Source organism: Brienomyrus brachyistius, chromosome 23 (genome assembly GCF_023856365.1).
Source record: "Brienomyrus brachyistius isolate T26 chromosome 23, BBRACH_0.4, whole genome shotgun sequence".
In the NCBI taxonomy this organism is placed as follows: Eukaryota; Metazoa; Chordata; class Actinopteri; order Osteoglossiformes; family Mormyridae; genus Brienomyrus; species Brienomyrus brachyistius.
In genome coordinates this window covers 732400-738103 of record NC_064555.1, presented here as the reverse complement: position 1 = coordinate 738103, position 5704 = coordinate 732400, and the positions used below count along the sequence as shown (strand labels likewise).

Genomic DNA, 5704 nt, shown 5'->3' with positions numbered 1-5704 from the left:
ACATGATGTTCTCACACCCCCTGCTTCACCCTGCACCCCCACTCCCATGTTCTTGCAGCATTTTCTGACCAATGATTCACACTCTCAACCCCCCCCCCACCAGCTAGAATATATGTCAAGAGTTGGTCCGTGGAAGAAACTCAAAAACCATGGCTGGGGAGGGAGATCAGGGCCGATCAATCCATATTCTGAGGGATGACCAACCTAGCAAACCGTTAGCGCCCCCTGCCTGGGTGGAGGTGCTGCCCGCCTGGGGTGTGACACGGGCTCCGACCAGCACGGGTAGATGTTCATCTTGGCTTAAATCCAAAGTCAGGTTCCATGAGGTGCCACCTCAACAACGTCATCGCAATGTGCGCAGGAACAATAATCACATTGCAGCACATGTGATGTCAAGTACGGCGAATGAAATCAAACACCCTTTGACAATTTTTTTGCTCCTTGATACACAGTTCTCATCTTCCATGACTAATCTGCAAGTGAAGCCTGTCTGATGATTTACTCCAATTTAAGGGGTTTTGGACACACAAAGTTGCTAGTGAGTCACATACTGGGTCTGCATGCAAAGCGAACCACCAGTCACAATTAGGGCTGGGTGACGTGCCATATTAATACTGATTAATGTTAGGCATATGCAGTTCTTACAACAGCTAGGCTGGGATCAGACTTTTTCATACTGTCTGGACATTACAGCATGTTTCATTGAAACATTTTTACTCTGTAATAGAAAACAAAACTTAGCAAGAAATTTTAATAATTGCTCCTTTTCAAGATTATCTATCATATGTTTAAAAATCAGTTCAAAGTTTACTGCTGCAAGAGTTCTGCATGCACTGTCCGGGTCGTAATCAAGTGCGAAATGTATTTGAATTAATTTATTTTGAACTCCTTTTTTTCTTTATAAATATTGCAATATTTTTTGCAAAAAAATAAAAATTGCATTGTGATATCAGAAACTTTCGCTTATTGTGCAGCTCTGATCCAAAGCCTCTCGAGTTCCACGGCAGACATTTCCAGCTGCTGCTAAACATTTCCTGTATTTCGATAGGAGCAGATTTCCATGCCGGGCCTTAAACCAGCACCCCTCCTGGTCGCAGGTCCACGCTCTGAACCCCTTCTGGAATGTCTGATGCTGCCCCCCCCCCCACTCTGCTCTTTGCTGCCCCCAGTTTGGTCTGGGTTGCTGGGGGGGGCGGCTGATCTCCTGATCTACGGTATGGCATCAATGCTTGCCGATGAGCCCCCCCCATCTCCCAGCCTCTCTCTGTCTCCCTCCCTCTCATTCTGCCCCCCCGCCCCCCCCCCCCCGCCCCCACCCCACCACAGTCAATGTGATGTAGGATGGAAGTAGGTCAAGTCATTGCCAGAGAGACACTCATTCCTAACACACAGTTTGTGAGAAATGTGCTTACAATAGCTCGGTGTAACGGGGGGGGGGGGGGGGGGGGGGCATTCGGACGGAGCGGCTGACATATGCAGGAATGCGGAATGTGGATCGTCTTCAGAACGCTGAAGCACCATGACTGCAGCGTCGTCCCGATAAACATCCTCTACTTCAGCGCGCTCCGCACATCCCTGCCTCTTTAAATAGCCTTCCTCACGGCAGCCTCTCATCCCAAAGCTGTACATTCCCAGCAACCCCACACTGGAAATGGAGGATTGGTGGGTTTAACCAGCTTACCGATTTAATCATTTATACAGCTGGATATTTTAAATGAAAGATTAATGAGCAAGAAGGCACCAGAACACAGAGGCGATTTTAGGTTTGTTTTAAGGTCGGGGGTGCATAAGGGGGGCCATAATTTATGCAGAGGAGACCAACCTAATCATTAGCCAATGATATGTTTTGGATCAGTGAGTGACAGGGGAAGGAGCACTCCATGGGCCAATCAGCATTCAGTTGAGGCCAGTGCCCTGTGGCCCCGCCCCTGTATATGCCTCTGGTAGAACATCACCCACACAAGACTCAACCAAAGAGAGATTGAACTGTAACAACCAAGTCACATCCTCTAATTCCCAGCCATTGCTTATATTAAGGATGAACAGGTGACATTGTGATTTGTAGCTAGCAGCTGGTCTCCTACAAACAGAAGGAAGCAGGGGGGATGTCCTGAGCCCCACCGAGACGATTACCAACAAAGCCCTTCAGGGGAAACACCAACTGTTCCTTTAGCGTATCAGAGCCCCAGTAGATACTGTATACGCATTTCTACACGGCTCTGATGGTGTTAATTAGGAGGCTCAGAGAAAGTGTGCAACACTATTGGCAGTTTAAGGCGATTAGTCTCTCACTGCTTATCGTCCAGCTTCAGGAATGTATGTATTTGCAGATATTTTCTCTTCCTCGCTATTGGAAAATGAGAATAACACAGCAATGGAGGAGACTGGGAATTTCTGTTAGAAATGCCGTTGTGTGCATCCATCTTGGCTTCAGGAGAGCGTCTAGCCGCTGGACTGGAAGGCGGCCAGACCTGTCATTTCCTGTGATTGTGATTCGCCCAGCTTGCTCCACAGTTTGGGAAAGATAAGCAGGGCTTGGATCACAAAAAACCCTGCAGAATTAAACACCGGCAACCGATTACAGATAAGTCCAGAGCAGGTGGCATGCTTGTAAGTCCCCTGAGCCACCTCAGCTCCTCGCTCTCCGTCTGCTGGGACGGCACCTGTATTTTGAGGCCCTTCTAGCTTCCTCATCCCACCGTGGCGTGAGCCTGGTGACGACGTGCAGAAACCTTATTCTGGCCACTTGCACTCGCGACCTTGTCCTTTCAGTCGTTACCACAGCTGATGGCGAGAGGTGGGGGGGGACAAAGACTGACTGGGGACCATGAGCTTCGCCCGACGACTTCACCACCACAAACGTCCTCGGCGCCTGCAAAACTAGGCATGCAAACCGATCCACTTGTCAGAGTCACACTCCCTCTTAACATCACTCAAGAAAAAGATGCTTCTTCACTAAGAACAGGCTCCCTAACCCCCCACACCTGAATGGAGCAGTCCGCTGTTTTCTGAGAGGTCACTGTTACCTTGGTTATAAAGGTGCTAACTTTCTCTTCACACTACAGATTTGGGTCGTGGCAAGTTCTGAGAGGGTCGCGAGGCAGAGGTGGAAATATAAGCATTTTAAATCCAGCAAGCTCCTATGCTGATCTTAAAACTTAAAATTCACTGGCACATCCAGTCAGATTTGTGTGATAGGCATTGATTGGCGTAAATTGCACTGCGTGTTTGATCATAGCATTAATTTAAACCTATACTTGATATAGGGTTGTGACTGAGCCGGCATGGAAAAAATTGGGTCACGGTGCAAAAAAAGGTTGAGAACCACAGCTCTAGCGCAGGCTGGAGGTCTTCTTCAGATCAGACCAGAAGCACAAGATCGTCGGCTAATAGCAGGGATGTCGCCCTCATACCTCCATCACAGTTGCCCTTCCTGCCTGAGCTGTTCCCTGATGTCCTGTCCTTTAAAAGCAAAAATAGGGAACAAAATTCGCACTTGCAAGATATTAACTTCCACCTAAATCAGCTCGGGGTTTTTGCCCAGTATTGCAGACACTCCTGGCACATTCATGCACGCCCAGAAAGCAGCAGCCCAGGTAACGTACATTCCTGCAGCACTCGCCACAAGCCCTCTGCCCCTAAGGGCTGGTCCACTGTCCCACAGCCAAGCCGGAACTGCCGTTATCTCTCCCCTCATTTGTGCTGTTTTACCTGCAATCATTAAACTCAGATGTAAATAATCTGTTAAAATGTGCTTCCACACATCCAACAAATAAAATCATAAGGACCATCCTATTGTGGTAAATGTGTGATATCAATCCTCAGCAGAATAACAGAGAGGTTATGGTTTAAAACTAACCAGCCCCCACACAACGAATAATCTAAACTTAGAGATGGGATAAATCCGTACCGAGGCGTCTTGACTTCCCCGGGACTTGCTCACCTCTTCATAGTCCCTCCTCACCTCCGTTTTTAATTTTTTTTGTTCCATGGTTTTTCGACAGTGCGGAGGCAGAGAGAGAGAGAGAGAGAGAGAAGGTGTCGCGGCTTTGAAAACTCCCTGTCTGGGACCATCAGGCGCGGAGAATATGTGAGATAAAGGGAGACAGCAGCCCCTCAACAGCCACTCAAATAGGAAGAAAGCTGAACTTTTTATTGCTCCAAGGTGACAGACAGTCGAGCGGAATCTATGGCATGAAAAAGAATGTATACACACACACACACACACACACACACACACACACATAACAAGCAGCTCTGTTTACAGGCAGATACCAACACCAGGGCACAGGGCACTGTTTGGATCACATTAAACCATTTTTATACAAAAGCAAACGTTTCTGATTATCTCTTTCAAAATCTCTCAATATACTCTACAGTTTTTTGCCTCCGCTAATTTGTTCCGACACTTTATCAGGGGATTTGTTTCTGGATAAAGTTAAGTGTCTGAGACTGACTAGTGGTGGTTTAGGTACAGGCCTTGCCAAGGGCAACTAGCACATATGATGAAAAAATACATTTTAAAACAATCTGGAGACGTGGCCATGGATTGTGCCACAAATGGAAACTAGCTGGAATCCAGTTGAGACCTGGACAATGGGTGAGGGGGTTTGGAATGTCATCCTCATAGCAGAGGCAAAAACCTCCATGTCATTTAAATCAGCTCTAGATAAAAATGTTACTATCATTTGGATATTAAAGAACCAAGCAATAAAATATCACTTTGGGCTGAACAGTCTGTCTTTGTTGGTTGTTGTCAGTATTCCATATTTGTCAAATAAGCCTGACCCTGTGCTTTGATGTGAATAGTTTACTCACTGCTAAATATTCCTTGCTAAGTAGCCCCTTCGTTCAGAAGCCAAAGTAAAATGCCAGTTTTTAATTGGAGGGGATCTCCTACGCAATCCTGCCCAAGTGAAACCGTCTGTCCTGTCTGCTTCCTCTGCATTTAGGATCTCTGACATCACGTAATCCTCAGAGGTTAGGGACCCAAACAGACTGTGGAGTAACCCTTAACCACTCTGAAGTCATGTGTGTGTGGGTGGGTGGGTGTGTGTGCGGATAAAGGTTAGGACTGGGTAGGGGTTAAGGTCGTTATTTTGTGATTAGTTTTGCCCATAGAAATGAATGGGAGGTCTCCAATAAGATATAATTACAAACCTGTGTGTGTGGGTTTATATTACATAAACGTGTGTGTAAATGAATTCAGGCTAATAAAAGATTAAATGGTGGCTCTCCTGCCATTTCAGCCTGATATTTCAAATTTGTGAAATTCCTTATTAAAACATGCAGAGTTATTACACAAATCTGTACAGCGTAGTACTGACGTCAATGGATGTATAATTTCCTCTAAATAAACAGAGATCTTGGGAGCCTGGGGCAAAACAGCCCCAGCCCCTCCCCAGCTCGGCCGGCCTCCACCTCTTCAGCGTCACGGTCCCTGTCTGGCAGGACGCCTTTTCTGGACGTGGATGTATATCTGGTCTGTAAGCTCTGACTCAGGCTTTCCTTCGCCAGCGGGACCTCTGGCCGCGCGATGACTCTCCGACGCGCAGGCAGCCGCAGCTGGAGCCGCCGGAGTGGTTTGTCCCCAGATCTCACGCCAAGGCAGCGCAGCAGCCTGGGCTTTTACCGGAAAGTTGCCTCACGCTTTCGACTCGGCTTCCAAGCGACATATTTTTCAAGGAGACAGAATGAATCGATT

At 47.3% G+C, this 5704-nt stretch overlaps 1 long non-coding RNA gene across 1 annotated transcript; it reads right to left on the bottom strand.

The window, feature by feature from the left end:
• Positions 1–2818: 2818 nt before the first annotated feature.
• On the bottom strand, positions 2819–4004 carry LOC125719539 (uncharacterized). The gene is made up of 4 exons (XR_007385113.1): positions 3944–4004; positions 3606–3711; positions 3414–3462; positions 2819–2880 (listed from the first exon to the last, which is right to left on the bottom strand). It is a non-coding gene; the product is annotated as an uncharacterized LOC125719539 (long non-coding RNA).
• Positions 4005–5704: the final 1700 nt, after the last annotated feature.